General features: G+C 37.0%; 2 pseudogenes; one reads left to right on the top strand and one right to left on the bottom strand.

Annotated features, from left to right (window-relative positions):
* Positions 1-7,674: 7,674 nt before the first annotated feature.
* LOC111760064 (small nucleolar RNA U3) lies at positions 7,675-7,748 on the top strand (annotated as a pseudogene).
* A 4,692-nt stretch (positions 7,749-12,440) lies between these two features.
* On the bottom strand, positions 12,441-17,741 carry LOC101439712 (serine/threonine-protein kinase RIO3 pseudogene; annotated as a pseudogene).
* Between the last annotated feature and the right edge of the window lie 768 nt (positions 17,742-18,509).

Genomic DNA, 18,509 nt, shown 5'->3' on the forward strand with positions numbered 1-18,509 from the left:
AAGCAGGCTTTTCTGGGAAATGCTCTGAAGAGAAACCACTCTCAGTCCTGGACTACACCCTGCATTTTCCCTGGAAGGAAGACAAGTGTTCCCTTCACAGCTGCAGTGAGTAGTGGGTTTTACCCAATCTGTTCACCGCTGAGGGCTGAGATGAGTGCTATTCCCGACTCTGGAGGAGACTTGTCTTCTTTGTGTCTCTGTTTCTTGACCTCCTTGTTGATGTTCAACATTCCTTGCCTATAAATCCTTGAAGTAGCTCCTTTGGACAGCTTTTTTGCCCTTACTCCATTGTTCTTGCAAGAGAGTTAATCCCTGCCTACCCATCTAATGCCATTTTTCCAAAAGTCTCTTTTCTTCATTGTTTTTTCTTTATCCTTAGACTGACTGATTTCAATAATCAGTTTTTCTTCTAGTCTCCTGATTCTTTGTTGTGCTGACTCTAATTTGCTGTTGAATTCCTCTAGGCAGTATTTCAAAATATTCTTTACTGTGGTCTTCAGCTCTGTTTGATTCCATTTTAGGATTTCTATCTCTTTTGGACATTTTCTTTGTGCTCATCTGTTGCTTTCATGATGTTTGTTAGTCCTTTGTCCATATTTTCTTTTAGCACTTTGACCATATTTAGAACATTTTAAAAAAGTCTGTCTGGTATGTCCCAAGTCTACTCCTCGTCATTGATGGTTTCTGATGCTTTAATCTTCTCTGCATGAGTTCTCAGTTCCTGTTTCTTTGTTTATTTTGTAGTCTTCTTTTGCGCAATGGACATACATTTTACTAGTGGTATGATTCGATGACTTTATGTCTTGCTCACACAATGTTCCAAAATGGGCTAACATGTGTCTCTACATATTTTTTTCACCCAGAAACTGGGACATTTTGATATTTTCATGTTAATTCTGGAATTTAGCATTAATTTGTGTGTTCCTTAAGCTTTTAACCACCTAATGCTATGACAGAAATTTCTTGAATTCCAGGAGCTAATAAAAATTTAAAAGGAAAAAATAAAACATCTTTTTCAGATTTAGCAGATTTGCTTGTGTTGAGTGTTCTCCTTCAGAGCTTACCTGTCCTAATAAGGAGTGTAGATAGCAGTTCTAAGCAGACACATGGGTTTCCCCCTCATCTATTCTGTATATGGATCTTGTACTGGAAATGAACATGTGGCCCTAGGAATTTCTCCATTTTTACAGATATGAATCACTTCATTTTCTCAGGAAACAGTGTCTCATAGTCTGGGTAGATCATTGTATGTCCTACTGCTGGCACACATCTGGAATTCTGTTATTTGACAGAATTCTATAGGGCAATTCTGCTGGCCATCTGGGACAAGTTCTGGTATGGTGAGCCTGTGTTGCATCTCCTAGTCAGATCTGCATGCTTCTATCAATAGGTTTTGAACATACATACATATATATAGTAGGTACCTGAGGGTTACTCTGCTCCCTCTGGAACTGGAACAATGGCCTGCACTTGAGAATGGGTCAGCTTTACACTTAACTGCTGAGAGAATGGGTGAGGGACATGCAAGGGCATGAGGAGATCTTACCATTTTTAGTTGCCTTTTTCTTGATTTAGTGTTTTCCCTGTTAATTTCAACCTTTAACTGTTTAAGATGTTTCTTCCAGCTCTTCCTTGTTGTTAAACACTTCTGTGGGGGATGGAGCTCTGGAGTGTCTCACATTGCCAAGTTCAGTTTTTAATTAGAGCCATCAACAGATTGGATGAGGGCCACTCACATTATGAAATGTATTCTCCTTTACTTAAAGTCACTTTTTAAAAAAGATTTATTTATTTATTTATTTATTTATTTCTCTCCTGACCCTGCCCCCCATCATCTATTCTCTTGTGTCCATTTGCTGTGTGCTTTTCTGTGTCTGCTTGTATTCTTGGCAGCACTGGGAATCTGTGTCTCTTTTTGATGCATCTTTTTGCTGTATTAGCTCTCCATGTGTGCAGTGTCACTCCTGGGTGGGCTGTGCTTTTATTTTTCCATGCAGGGCAGTTTTCCTTGTGGGGCACACTTCTTGCATGTGGGGGCTCCCCTATATGGGGGACACCCCTGTGTGGCATGGAACTCCTTGTGCATGGCAGCACTGTGTGTGGGCCAGCTCACCACATGGGCCAGGAGGCCCTGGGTTAGAACCCTGGGCCTCCTATATGATAGGTGGACACTATCAGTTGAGCCACATCTGCTTCCCTGAAGTCACCTTAATCACAACTACCAAATAGCTTTACAGTTACATCTAGATTATTGTTTGACCAAACACTGGTGGTTACCTTAGTCTAGTCAAGTTACACCTAAAATTAACCATCTCTCCCTGTATTTCTCTAAGTGTTTTTCCTGGGGTTCCTGCTATCATTTTACATTTGCTTGTAGAAAGGAATCCTTATACTTTTCTCTAAGGGTTGGGGAGAAATGCTACCATCCTCTCCAGTAAACTGATCATGTGCTCTTCTGGAGACTATCTGCTTCAATAATCTTTCTTAAACATCTGAAAAACATGGTGTCATTAACTTCCAGGAGACTTATTTTACCATAAATTTGCAAGCCCTGGAAATGTGTCTCTGGGAATTCTTTAGATAATCTTTGTATAATATGATGGTATTTATCAGTAATGGTATCCAATTATTGGAACTTGACCCAAATTCTAAGAATATCAGAAGTCTTTTATTTCCAATGTTCTGTAATTAGTCCACAGTCCTGTATAGGCCCAAAAATAGTTTAAGGGATTAATGGTTTAAGGGAGTGGATTCACAGTGTAATACCAAAAATCTACATTTGAGGAATTATTTTCTTCCCTGGTTGCTTACTTAATATGTTTTTAAAAATATAAAGATTTTGGGATGGTGATGTCCATTCTGTTTCTGATTGAAAGGGGGCTTAGATTCATGGGACAGATAGTTAGAACAGTCTTGCTTGCAGTTGTAAATACTCTCTGATTTTTGGGATGGGCATTGTCAATCATCATCCTTTTGCTTGTTTTCTTGGGCGAGTCTAATGAACTGGAGAGTGGTGTTGCTATTCTGCCGAGATTCAGGGTTCAACCAGCATGTGAACAGACCAAAGATTTAAGTCTCTGGAACATATATTTAATGAGTATTATGCTAATTATGGGTTCAAATAAAAGGGGAAGAAGGGCGCCATGAGTAGGGAAATTATAAATGAGACTAACTCTGTTACATTGAGGAGAAAACATTCCAAAGTAAGGCCCACTGTCAGGGCACTGAATTCCTGAGATTGTAGGCCCTGCCTATAGAGTCTAGATGTTTCTAGAGTGCTCAGGTGGTCCCCTGCTAGAGGCACTGTTTCCTGTGGCCATCGAAGAGATCCTACTGAGCCATGCATAATTGTGACCTCTGGAAAGAACTACCGACTCACTTTGAAATCACTTAGTCATAAGAACACTTTGTATATAATATTTCCCCCTTTTGGTCAAGGTCTTTTTCCAAATGCATTGCTAGTTGACTTTTGGTAATAGTATCTCATTCCAGGGAGTCTCATCTCTGGGAGTCATGTCCCGTGCCAGGAGAAATGTAGTGTGATTATATGATGAGTTTGACTTAGAAAGAGAACACATTTGAGGAACAAGGAGGCTTTCAGGGGGTAACTATTAGGCTATTAGCCTAAGTTTCAATTTCTTCAGAATGAGGCTCAAAAATACAGCTGTCAATATCAAGGGTCTGGCATTATGGTCTGTCCTCCTTAGCTAGGTACTGCCAAGCACTTGGGGGAATCTATCCACTGTGTTAGAGAAGGTAGCAGGAATTCCTAGGATGGATATTCAATTTACTTTCAGTTATTGTGTGGATCTCAACTCACCTACCCAAAGCCCTATGACCATTTGAACATATTCATAAGCCACAGAGGCGTGCCCCAGGTGCACCCTCCCCATGTGTAACCCCATCACTGACACTCCACACCAGCAATCCTCCCTTGCCACAGTTGTGACACTTTTGAGATCCAAAACCTCCCCCAAAACAAAGCCAAAAAAACATATGAAAATAAGAAAATAAAATAATAATAATTTAAAATAGCAAATAAAATACAAAATAAAAAGAATATTCATTGTGGCTTTCATCCGCATAAGATCTATTATCTTTTATGTACAGCGACAATTTCTTCTGTATATTCCCCCAGTGTCTCATTTTTTTTTTCTTTATCTTCAAAGAGGCTTTAATTTACAGAAAAGTAAGAGAAAATATAGGGGATTCCCATAGAGCCAACCACCTCACTTTTATAGGTTTTGACAAAATTTAAAATGGCCTGTATGCATCACTGCAAGATCACGCAGAAAAATTCCGATGCACTAAAAATGCTCTATGTTCAGTCTATTCTATTCTTTCCTCCCTTCCTCTTGGTAACTATTGTAGCCATTTGTTTCAATTTTGTAAGAGTAAGGCTCATAATTACATGCAGTAATATTGTATGCTTGACATACTGCTTGTTATCTTTTATTAGGCACTGCCTATATTCTTGAGAGATTCCTATCTTCTAAGTAAGTACATTGCATGACTCTCCAGGATGGGAGTTTAATATTTTCTTGTTTATTGTATGGGTCTCTACCCACTGAGATAACACATTATGACAAATGGAACACACTTTAATACTCCATAGAAGCATGCCCCAGGTGTACCCTGTCTTGCAATATCCCCTCACACTCGATGCCCTGTACCAGGAACCCTCCCTCCTCTGACATATTTGCCAAAAGAACATTCCCACTGTTATAGTTTTAACCATAAAACTACAAATCCCCAGAGTTCACCTGTTCGTTCTCATAGGCCTCCCCAAATTCCATGGATAGTTGAACCAATCCCCACATCCTATGCCCTAGCACATTCCAGCACTGTTGAAACCAATCACATCACTGCACCACTATCATCGCCATCCACTGCCAACCACCCCCTTCCACCTTATCATAGATTTTGTCCATATTGACCATTGCTCACTACCCTGTACTTCCATTTCTGTCTCCTGTAAACTTATCTTCCAGACTCTAGCTCTGTGAGTCTGCTCAATTTGCCTAATTCATATCATTGAGGTGTTGTAATATTTGTCCTTTAGTGACTTGCTTACTTCACTCAACAGAAGGCTTTCCAGATTAATCCATTTTGTCGTGTGTATTAATACTGCATTCCTTCTTTTGGCTGAGTTATTTTATTCCATTGTATGTCTATATCACAATTTGTTTATCCATTCATCTGATTACAGGCACTTGGGTTGCTTCCAACTTTTGGCAATAGTAAATAATGCTACTATGAACATTAGTGTATATATACTGTTCGTGTACTTGCTTTAATTCTTCTGGGTGTATACCCAGCAGTGGGATTGCTGGATCATATGTCAGTTCTATAATTAGCTTCCTAAGGAACTGCCAAACTGTCCTACACAATAGCTGCACCATTGTCATTCCTACCAGCAGTGTTTGAGTGTTCCCTTTCCTCCACATCCTCACCAACATTTGTAGTTCTTTGTTTTATTTTTAAATAGCCACCATTCTAATAGGTGTAAGATGATATCTCATTTTAGTTTTTTTTAAAGAAGGTACTGGGATTGAATCCAGGACCTTATCCATGGGAAGCAGACATTAAACCACTGAGCTGCATCTGTTCCCAATGAAGCAGAACATTTTCATTTGTTTGTTTGTTTGTTTTCAGGAGGCCCTGGGGATTGAACGCAGGACCTCATGTGTGAAAAGCAGGTGCTCAATCACTTGAACTACATCCACTGTAGTTATGATGTGCATTTCCCTAATAGCTAGTGATGTTTAGCATCTTTTTATGTGCACTTTAGCCATTTGTATTTCTTCTTTGGAGAAGTATCTATTCAAATCCCTTGTCCATTTTTTAAATGGTTTATCTTTTTATTTAATTTTATTTAAGATTTATTTTTCTCCCCTTTCTCCCCACCCCTCCAGTTGTCTGCTCTCTGTGTTCATTCGCTGTGTGCCTTTTCTGACCGCTTCTATTCTTATCAGCAGCACCAGGAATCTATGTTTCTTTTTGTTGCGTCATCTTGTGTCAGCTCTCCATGTGTACAGCGCCATCCTTGGGCAGGCTGCACTTTCTTTCGCACTGGGCGGCTCTCTTTACAGGGCGCACTCCTTACGCATGGGGCTCGCCTACGAGGGGGACACCCCTGCGTGGCATGGCACTCCTTGCGCACATCAGCACTGTGCATGGGCCAGCTCCACGCGGGTCAAGGAGGCCCGGGGGTTGAATCACAGACCTCCCATGTGGTAGGTGGATGTCCTATCCATTGGGCCAAGTCCGCTTCCCATATCTTTTTATTTTTGAGATGTAGGATTTCTTTAAACATGTTGCAAGTTTGCGGAATGAACAAACATAAGGGGGAGAGTGCAACTATGGACAAGAATAGACTTATTATTATTCTTGCAATGGAAAAAATTGTACCATTGATAGACAGGCAGTGACCAGCAGAGTTTCTGTGTAGAGGCAGAGGAGAATGTTTAACTTGGGGCATTTTTGGGACATTGGAATTGTCCTGCATTTTATTGCCATGATGGATCCAGGCCATTATACATTTTGTCAAAACATATGATATTGTGCAGTACAAAGTGTTAACTGTAATGTACACCATAGACCATGTTTAATAGCAATGACCTCACTAATTGTAACAAATGTATCTCACTGGTAAAGATACTGTTAATGGTGGAAAATGTGGGAGCGTGAGAGGATCTATATTTTTGATGTAATATATTAGTAATCTAAAACTTCTTTTAAAAAAACATAGGGCCGCCTACGTATGTCTAGAACTATCATTTAACAAGTGAAAATCTCATTGACTTGTGTTCTGTAGTTCAAAAGAAATTTAACTTCTCAGTACGTGAACCAAAATGAGTAGTGAAGAATTCTTTCGAAACACCATTGCCTGAAAAATCCTGTATATTGAAATGGATCTATTCTGTACTTTACACTTAAACGTATCTTTTGATTCAATTATTCAAGACAATCCATGATCATGCTAAAGAAACAAAATTAGCTGTATCAGCTGCTTAACAATTAAAAACCCCTATTCACTGGCATTATACTCCAATTTTTTTTATTGAACTATATCATTCCTACATGAATATACATAAACAATAAGTGTATGGTGTGAAACATTTGTTACAAACTATGCAAGAGCATCATCGAAATATTAATACCAACAATATTCCTTATCTTACATTTGATGTATTTCCCCCCCCCACCCAAGCCATACTATTTTTTAAAAGTGTGTCTTTATTACAGATATTGTGGACTTGCGAAACAATCATACAGATGTGTAGATTTCCCATACAACTCCACACCCTGGTGGAACATTTGTTACAGATTAGAGATAATGTCATCAGACTATTACCACCAATCATGGTCCATAGCATACATTTGGCACACTTTTTCCATACACCTCCATTATTAACAGTACAACTTAGCATTGATGCAAGAATATTATAGTATTGCTGTGAACCTCACTCTATAGGTCACACCAATTGTAGTTTTCCCATGTTTCTCCATATTCCCATCACCCTGCAATAGTAATGTTCATCTGCTCTAGCTCACAGAAGTAATCTCTTGTATTTGTGCACTTAACCACAATTCTTGACCACCTCTGGGTTCACTGTGTTATTCCGTCCCTAGATTATCCTTTAGCTTTCTTTCTATTGACATTTACTTCCCCAGACTGTACTTTCAGGGATCATTTCTATAGTTCATGATACTACAATTTTTAATACAATTTGTGGCATTTATCATTCCTTTGTACAGTTCCTGGTTTCCATCTGGCTCCATTTTAACTCTTCTTGGGGATCTTCTAAAGCAGGTTTGGTGACTATAAATTCCAAATTTTAAAAATTTGAAGTATTTTTATTTTTATCACTGAATGATATTTTCACTGAGTATAAAATTTTACATTGAAAAATTCTTTCAGTATTTTAAAGGTGTTATTTTATTGCCTTCTAGCCTGCATATTTTCGGTAAAAAGACCTTTATTATGATTTATTTATATTTTTGGTGGGTAATGTTTCTTTATTCTTCTTTTATGACTTTTCTTTTAGTGTTGACTTTGGAATATTGAATACGATGTGATTTGGTTTACTTTCTATTTATGCTGATTACATGCATTTTTTTGTTGAGGTAAAACTAGATAACATAAAATTAACTATTTTAAAGTGAACAGTGCAATGACCTATAGTATATTTCTAATGTTGTACAACAATCAACTCTATGTAGTTCCAGAATGTTTTCACCATCCAAAAGGAAAACCTGCACAGATTAAGCAGTTACTCCTCATTTCCCCTATCCTCAGTCCCTGACAAGCACCAGTATTCTTTTACACCTGTGGTTTACCTATTATGGGTATTTCATGCAAATAGAATCATATGACACATAGCCTTTTGTGTTTGACATCTTTCACTTAGCAGGATTTTGGAAGTTCATACATGTTGTAACATGAATCAGTATTTTGTTTTTATTTTTTGGTTCAATAATTTTCCACTATATGCATATATTTTATATCTACTGTAAATAGTGTTGTTGTCATCTACATGTATGTGTATTTCTTAGAGTTCCTGTTTGAAATTATTTTGGGTATATAACTACAAGTAGAATTCCTGGGTTATATGGTAATTCTATGTATAACATTTTGAAGAGCTTTTAGACTGTTTCTCAAAGCTTCAGAACCATTTTATATCCCTATCAGCAAAGCATGAATGTTCCAATTTCTTCACATTCCTGCCAACACTTGTTAATTTCCACTTTTTAAATATAGTCATCATGGTAGGTATAACATGGTATCTTACTGTGTTTTTGATTTGATTTTCCCTAAGATGTGAAACATCTTTTCATGTACTTCTTAGCTATTTGTATATCTTCTTTGTAAAAATACCTATTCAAGGCCTTTGGTTACTTTAAAATTGGGTTGTTTATCTTTTTGTTGTTGAGCTGTTGAAATTCTTCTCATATTTTTTATTTTTCTGAGAAGTTTTTTTTTCATGCTTATATTTATATCTTTAATCCATTTTGAAGAAATCTTTGTATATGGTGTGAGGTAGGCATACAACCTCATTCTTCAGAATTTGGATGTCATTTTCTCCTAGCACCATTTGTTGAAGAGACTGTTCCTTCCCTATATAATTGTCTTGGCATCCTTGTCTAAGATCAATTAACCATAGATGTGAGGTTTTATTTCTAGGCTCTCAGTTCTATATTGTTTTTTTACATGTTTATCCTCTTGCTAGTATTATCCTGCTTTGAATATTGTAAGTTTGTAATGTGTTTTGAAATAGGGAGGTATATGTCCTCCAACTTTGTTCTTCCTTTACAAGATTGTTGTCTATTTTGGAATGCCATATGAAGTTTAGAATTTTATCCCCAGTTTTCCTTGGAATTTTGATAATTGAATTGAATATGTATAATGCTTCAAATATTTTTGTAATTTTAACAGTATTAAGGTTTCTAATCCATTAACAAGATGTCTTTCCACTTATCTAGGTCTTTAATTTCTTTCAGCAATGTTTTGTTGTTTTTACTGTATATTTCTTTCACCTCCAAGGTTAAATGTATTCTTAGGATTTTGTTGGAGATTTGGACCCAAAATGTATCAGGAATGAAAGGAACAGAGAAGGGAGAAGGAAACAAAGAGAAAGAAAGAGTGAGAGAAAAAGAACGAGAGAGCTGGGATCAGGGGGTCTGTGAGTAATAACTTCTCAGACAACTTTATTGTTTACAAGGGACTCTCTATATATCCCAGTGTATGTGACAACAAGCAGGACCACGTAGCCTATGTGCCAACAAGCAGTAACACATAGCCTATGTGACATCAAGCAGCATTACCCATAGTCTAAGGAATTTAAAAAAATCTTATCTCAAGGTACAAAGTCTAAGTGTTCTACTCACTACAAAATGTATGTGCTCATCTTTTCTTTCAGCCTTTAACAGCTTCATCCCATTTGCCAGGAACTCTTAAGAGAGCTCTTAATTACCGCATTCCTTAGGTTGCAAGCATAGGCATGGAGACAGCACTAGCATGGAGACAGCACGTCTCTCCTTGTGATTTTATTCTTTTTTTATACCATTGTAAATGGAATTGTTTTCTCCTGTTCATTTATCTATTCCTCATTCTTGGTTTGTAAAACACACACCTGATTTTGTTTATTGGTCTAGTACCCTACAAGTAGTGATTTTCTACTATATAGGATCATGTCTTTTGTGAATAGGCATTGCTTTACTTCCTCCCTTCCATTTGGATGCTTTCTATTTCTTTTTCTTCTTTAACATGGTGCCTTATAATCATCTCTGAAAATGAAAAATTTTGATATTATAATGTGGTACATTTGGAAATCATAATTTTCTTCCTCCTTAGGTTCTGTCTTTTTTTTTTTTTTGCTGTAGCTTTTTCATGAACTTTCCTAAACATTTTTGTAAAGTCTGTGTTCTTAATTGTGTATCATTCTAATGTCTCTTTCTAGTTAACTAGTTTTCAGGTATAACGTTGAATGCCAAGAGCATTATATACATACATATATATAACTATATAGATAGAGAGAGAAGATGGGAAGGGAAAGGAGAGGGGAGGGAGGGTAGAGAAGGCTAGGGAAGGGAGGGTTGGGGAGGGTTTGGGAGGTGAGAGGAGGGGTGGAGAAAAGAGGAAAATATAACTCAGATTTTGCACATTGGCTCTGTGCTGGACCATCCTTCAGTGTTCAGCCCAGACATATACAGCTCCTCATTAGCTCTACTTACTTTTTGCACTGAGCCTAGAGTCAGGCATATGTGAATATTAGTGTCTTTTGAGGTCTTTTTGATTGTCTGTCTAGTCCTGGGTATGTGTGTGGCTTTCTAAATTCTCCAGTAACCATTGGTATATTTGAATGCCCTTACTTTACAAAGAAACTCTCTTTCCAGCTTTTCCTCTCTGGCTTTTGGTGTTCCATTTTTTTTTGTACTCTATTGTTTGATATCATTTTAATAGTTTTTGCCTTATGATGTTTTTGAGGATTGCATCCTGTTTTTTTTTTTTTTTTTTGGTCCTGTGTGAGTTCTGAATTAGGGAAACAAATATGAGCACCTTGTGTTAGTCCTTCAGACAAATGCAATTGTTTGAGAATAAGGTCTTCTCCACTCCCTTTGGAACAGCATCCTACCATGTGAACTTGAGCTGTCCTTTTTAATACTGCCCCTATGCCAATGAGGGGGTGGAAAGGGCTAGTATAATGCCACAAGTTTTCCCTCTAATTTTACATTGCTATTTTCTTCATTCAGCATTTGCTTGTTTGTTGTTAACATTTGGCTCTTTTCTGACCCTGCATAAAGTTGAATATGACTGTTTTATCTAGATTTCTTAATGTTTCTATAGAGGCACGAGGCTTTGGGGGTAATTTACCATTTTTGCTGACATCACTCTATATGCATATTTGACTATTACTGGTTCACATATCAGTCTCCATGATTTTAAAAAATTATTATGTTTTCTCCCTGGTTCACATTGCATAGTTGATATTGAAATTTTAGTTCAGTGCTCTTTTCTTTTGAATGTCTTTTTCACTTTTAATACAACCCACTGATACTTTCATTTTAGGTATTGAATTTTTTCATGTCTATAAATTTCATTTGTTTCTTTTGCTTATTCACAATTTTTTTATTAGCTTGCCATATTTCTCTCAAAAAATCAATAAATATATAATTTGAATGAAATATAAGTTGATCTTTATTTCTTTCATTTCATTAAGATATATCAAACATGGTTAAGTCTTAAATTCTGTCCTTCAAGAAATTTTACATTTTCATTATGAATCCAAAGCAACTACATCATGAGCTGAACCATTTTACATAAATGTAGGAAAGTTGAAAGCTAAATAAAAACGTATTTGGATACTTAAGAAGTTCTTTTTTATTTCTCTCTTTTAGAAAACCAAAGTATAATTCAGTTCATTTTCAGGATGTACCAATATAATATTGCTTAAGTCTGTTTCTATCAGCCATTATGAAATCAAATTTCCATTTAGAACACCCATTGAAAGAGAAGAAAATTTTGTCTGGATAAAGAATTGAGAAAGAAAAGCAAATATATTGTAATAAAACCCTCTCTTGTAAAACACTTTTGTCCTTTCTTCCCATATTTGGAAATGTTACCCATGTTTTAAAATTTCTCAATACATTTTATAACATAAGTCATATAAAATAAGGTCTATTTTAGCTACATAACATTTAGCTATTAAATAATTATATTATCCTAGATGAGAGGTAGTGATACTGTATTCTCTCAATGCTGTGCTAAAATTTCCACACTGGCATATAGGTTACAAGGAAATAAAATTACACAGAAGCACCATCGTACACACCTTATTTTTTCCTTTTTTGTTATTTCAAGTCACCCATAACTTAATTTGCCATTTACAGCCGTCAATCTCCATTGTGTTAATATTTAAGAGCAATGAGTAATGATGTTATTCCTCATAAGAAGCTAGCAGACCTCCATCATCTTTCAAGAAAGAAACAGGCTTCCTTCCATTCTTCTAGATCTTCATTCATCTTCTCCAAAGCTTCTATTTCAGTTGAGAAACCAGCTTCATTACCTGCTGAGATGTTTAAGCCTTAAATAGCATTGAAGAGTTTTCTTTTACCAAAGGTATCCTTTTCTTCCTTTTAGGAAAAACTGTGAGACATTCCTACCATCTTGGAATGTGAACTCCAGGCTGTGATGACGGGTTGATTCTATAGATTGACTGACATCAATCAACCAGACCTTTTCAGCATGCTACAGCATGTTATACTCACTGAGGCAAGCATGTACAATCATATGTTCCTTATATAAATGCTGCATCATATGAAGAGTTTGATAGTAGGCTTCCTTCATTTCTTTAATACTGAGCCCTTCTTTTAATTTAGGGGCTGGAACTTGATTCTGACAACAAACAAAGGTTAAAACTAAAATGTATTTCTTGAGCATTACAGCTTTTGGACAAGGAATTATAGGTCTCTGCAATCTTATGAGATTGTGCATTTCTTTTTCTGCCTATATGCAGGTGACCCTACATGGATTTAATTTGCTGAAGTGATCTTTAAATCTGAAATCATCCTTAATATATTTGTCACAATTCTTAAATTGATTAAGAGTTTAAATACCTTGATGGCACATACTGTGCATATCACTTTATTATCTTCATTTGTGTTTTCCATCCTCTCTCCATATGCAGAGGATAAGAGATTTCTTTATTGTACTAATACAGCCAGTTATAGTCTCTAAAATCCTAGAGTTGATCATTTTATACATAAATAAACATGTCTTAGGATCAACTGCTTTTTCTATAGTAGATTGCTCCTTTTTTTTATGGAGGTAAGCACTTTGACATTCTTCTGAATAGGCATGTTTTTAAAAAATTTATTGAAGTATATCACTCATACATAAACATATATAAACAATAAGTATATAATAATAGTTGTGAACTTACAAAGCAAACATATAACATCATACAGGACTCTCATAATTCACCCTACCACCAATAACTTGCATTGTTGTTAAACCTTTTAAGCTAATGATTAAAGAGTGTTGTCAAAATATTACTACTAACCAAAGTATTTTTCACCCAACCAACACTATTAATATTATATTTATATCATTTATATATGAACATACATAAACAATTAAGTGTAGAGTAAAAGTTGTGAACTTACAAAGCAAACATGCATAACATCATACAGGGGTCCCATACATCAACCCTCCACCAACACCATGCATTGTTTTGAGATGTTTGTTACAAATTACGAAAGAATATTGCCAAAATCTTACTACTAATCATAGTCCTTATCTTACATTTGGTGTGTTTTTCCCGCAACCCACCCTATTATTATTTTTTAACATTTTTTATGACAGAAGTTGTAAACTTATAAAATAATCATGCACGTGTGCAGAATTCCCAAACAACACACCACAATGTGGTGTGTCATTTGCTACAGATAAAATAATATCATCTGATTGTTTCTATGTCCATAGTGTATATTTGGCTCACATTTTCCATACTGCCTCAGTATCAACACGGTACATCTTTTGCATAGAAGAAATAATATTATATTATTACTACTAACCACAGTCTGTAGGTCACTCCAGCTGTATTTTTCCCATGCTTTTCCACATTCCCAACACCCTGCAGTAGTGACATACATTAACTCTAGCATCTGTACCATCAGCCACAATTCTCATCCACCTCTTGGTTTACTGTACTATTCAGTTCCTAGATTGTTCTCCAGCATTCTGCCAATTGGCATTTACATAAGGAGACTACCATTTTCAGTCATATCCTCATTTATAAACTAGCTGTTATTCACTGTGTGTTACCATTCACACTATACATTTCCACAATTTTACAGTAAAGCAAATTAAAACTTCTACATACATTAAACATCAGTAGTCCACTCAGTCCTCCTCTTATGTCTTTAAAGAATCTACCATCTACCACCAGGTCTTGAAGATATTTTCCAATAATTTCTTCTAGAAGTTTTATGGTTCTTGCTTTTATTTTTAGTTTTTTGATACATTTTGATGTATTTTTAGTTTTTTGTATTTTTACAAAAATATTTGATACATTTTGATGTATTTTTAGTTTTTTGATACATTTTGATAATTTTTGGATAAGGTATGAAATAGGAATCCTCTTTCCTTCATTCAGCTATGGATATCCAATTTTTTCAGCACCATTTGTTGAATGGATTGTTCTGCTTGAGCTGCGTGAGTTTGACAGACTAGTCAAAAATCACTTGACCATACCTGTGAGGTCTGTTTCTGAACCATCAATTTGGTTCCATCGGTCTATTGTGTCTGTCTTTAGTCCAGTACCATGCTGTTTTTATCACTATAGGTAGGTATTATGATTTAAAGTCTGGAGATGAGGATTCACTTTTCCTTTTTATGATGTTTCTGGCTATTCAGATCTCCTTGCCCTTCCAAATAAATTTAATGATTGTGTTTTCAATTTTTTCTTTAATGCTGGTGGAATTTTTATCAGGATTGCATTAAATCTGTATATCAATTTGAGCAGAATTGACATCTAATGATATTTAGTCTTCCAATCCATGAGCATGGAATGTTCTTCCAGTTATTTAGGGCTTTTTTGATTTGTTTTAACATTGGGTTGCAGTTTTCTGAATACAGGTGCTTTACATCATTGATTAAGTTTATTCTGACTACTTGAGTTTTATCATATTTTATTTTCCTCTTCTCCAGGCTCCTCTCTCCTGTTTTTTCTTTTCAGGCTCTAGCACACCTTTAGTATTTCCTGAAAATCTCGTCTCTTGCTTAGAAATTCTTTCAGTTTCTGTTTATCTTTGAATATTCTAATTTTGGCTTCATTTTGCTGGCTATAAGATTCTTGACTGGAAATTTTTCTCTTGTATATCTTAAATATATCAGACCACAGTCTTCTTGCCTCCATGGTTTCTGGTGAGAAATCAGCACATAATCTTATTGGATATCCCTAATATGTTATGCATTACTTTCTCTTGCTGCTCTCAGAATTCTCTCTTTGTCTTTGGCATTTGATATTCTGATGAGTATGTGTTTTGGAGTTGGTCTATTTGGATTTTTTTCAGATGGGAGTATGTTGTGCTTCTTGGACAGGGATATCTATGTCCTTCAATAGGGTTGGGAAATTTTCTATCATTATTTCTTCAAATATTCCTTCTGCCCCTTTTCTCTTCTCTTCTCCTTCTGGGATACCCATGACACCTAAGTTTGTGTGCCTTTTGCTGTCATTTAGTTCTCTGAGACCTTTTTCAATTTTTTCCATCCTTTTCTTCATCTGTTTTTTTGGATGTTCACTTTCAGAGGCCATTTCTTCAAGCCCACCAATCCTTTCTTCCGCCTCCTCAAATCTGCTATTATATGATTGCAGTGTTTTAAAATTTCATTTATTGCACCTGTCATTCCCATAAGACCTGCTATTTTTCTATGTATGCTTTCAAATTCTTCTTTGTGCTCACCCAGTGTCTTCTTGATATCCTTAATTTCTTTAGCCATCTCAATGAATTTATTAAGGAGATTTGTTTGTACATCTATGATTAGTTGTCTCAACTCCTTTATGTCATCTGGAGGCTTAACTTGTTCCTTTAACTGGGCCATAGCCTCCTGTTTCTTGGTGTGGATTGTAATTTTTTGTTGGTGTCTTGGCATCTGGCTTACTAGAGTATTTATTCTGGGTGTTGTTTTTCTCTTTAGTTTAGGGCTTCCTGCCCTTTCTCCCTGCTGGTTGTGCAGTAGGAGCCAAGCATGTAGTTGGTTCTGTAAGCTGTTGAGGCTTAAGCTGCCCTTATTTTGCCTGGGACCAATGAAGCTTCTTCTAACTTTCTCCTTTGCTGGGGGTAGGGACAGAGTCACAGCTGTGTGGAATAATCCAAGTGCATGCCTAGACTGTAGTTGCCCAGAGAGACTGATAGAGCTTCACACTCCTTTCTCCCCTGCCTGGGGTGGGGATGGAGCTGCAGGTGTGGGCAGCAACTTATGCAGTGCAGGTCCAAGGTGACCACAGTTACCATGGTAGATTTCTGAATTTCAGTCTACGGCAGCCAAAGTTACCTGCAGTTACCTATATAGGCTGGTGCAGGGTTCCTCAGCCTCCTCCTCACCAGAGGCAGGGTTGAAGCCTAGGCTAGGGCTGCATACTGATCTGCATGAAAGAAACCAGTTCCTGCTGACACTGAGAGTTTCAGTCAGTCCAGCTCCCCTCAAGCTGGGGTGGAGTAAAAATGGTGGCTATTCGCCTCTTTCTGACTTGGGCTGGTTTACACCCCTTCTATTCCCAGGGTTATATCTTAGCCAGCCATGTCTACCAATCAGTAGCCAAAATTGGCAGCCAATCATCTCCTCCTCCCCTGCCCTGTTTCTGGGAAATGGAGCTTCCAATTCCAGCCACAGAATAGCCCCTGGGGTGGCTTGTGCCACCAGAGTAGGATAACCACCAACCTCCATGGCTTGGGTGGTAATTTCCCAGAGAGGCTGGTGCAGGTCTCCACAGGTTCCACCCTGCTGGAGTTGGCAATGGGGTCTAGGCTAGAGCTGCAATCTGATCTGAATGGAAAGAAGCTGGTCCCCACTAGCACTGTGATTTTCAGTTCCCCCAGGTGCAGAGTTAAAATAGCAGCTCGCATCCTCTTTCTGACAGGTTCAAACTTTAGCTGTTCTCAGGATTATACTGTAATCCACTGAATTTACTCATCAGTAGCTGAAATTGGTGCCCAAACGTCTCTTCCTCCCCCATTTTGGGGAAGTGGACTTTTCAACCCCAGTCACGGAACAGCTCCCAAGGCAGCTTGTGCCTCCATCTGCACTGACCTCCGTGGTGTGGAGTGCTCTACTTATAAGTCTTCTCTGCTGATGGGCAGTCTCTTCCTTTCACTCCTTCTAGGATGTTGCAGGATGCTCTTCTGGTCTCCTGGAGCCCCCAAACAGGTGCTTCAGCTAGCTCCAGAGAGTTCTGGGTGTTTGCTAACTGCCCTGTAGCAGGAGCTGACTCCAGGAGTGCCTCACTCCACCACCATCTTGAAGGGCATGTTTTTAAAGCATTAGAACCATGGACTGATAGTTTAAATCCATTCCAATTCCATCTCTAACCTGAAACTCAGGTGCAAAATTTGCCATTCTTTCTCGCACAAGCTATTTTATCACGTTTGGATGTATTTTGTAACACAGTCCTATAGAAAAAGACAAGTTCTGAGATTCTAGGTCTTTGAGCCCAAGAGTGCAAATCTCCAGACATCTGTAGATATCTCTAAATAGTTTTCAAGCATTCATGGTATTGTTTCTTTCTGGAATTGAAGATATTTCATTTGCCAAATGAACTGATATCTAGAAGATATAAGATAAACAAAACTGATGGCTGTGAATACCTCTGTTCAAATAACTATATATAAATGTAGTTTTTTTAAATTAGCTTTTAGAATTCCTCATCTAGTCTTTTCCCCTTATCATTTGAGTTATGAATTTTGAGTCAGAAAGGAGATTGTAAGAAAACACAGTCCATGATTCTTAACTCTTATAAGAAAGTTTGCATTCCCTTTTTAATTAATTTAGTTGGTTTAAAGCATTCCATGTCAATCTAACTCTTTTTAATCTTATCTCCTGTTCACCAGGGTTAAAGCTTGAAGCATTCAGTTCTGTTTTGCAGACTCCCTGTAGGAGGATGTTTTCTATTATAAGAAATGAAAAAGAAATCACCTCTACTCTTTTTTCCTGGGACCTTATATCCCAGACCGGGAAGAAGTTCTGAATGGATTAACTTTGGCCTGAAAAAGCTATCAATTTAAAGAGAGGAATGGAAGAAATTCATAAAGATATTGAGATCTTGTTTGAACCTTTACAAATTTATTTTCATTTCCACTTAAGAAAATGCACCATTATGAAGACACATTTTTTTAAAATAAGACCATGATCCTTACTTCTGTTGCAGGAACCTGTATGAACATGGAAGTGAAAAGAAAAACATAAAAGACACAACATAATGGGGATCAGGGGACCATTATCTCCA

The sequence above is a fragment of the Dasypus novemcinctus genome, chromosome 12 (genome assembly GCF_030445035.2).
Source record: "Dasypus novemcinctus isolate mDasNov1 chromosome 12, mDasNov1.1.hap2, whole genome shotgun sequence".
NCBI lineage: Eukaryota > Metazoa > Chordata > Mammalia > Cingulata > Dasypodidae > Dasypus > Dasypus novemcinctus.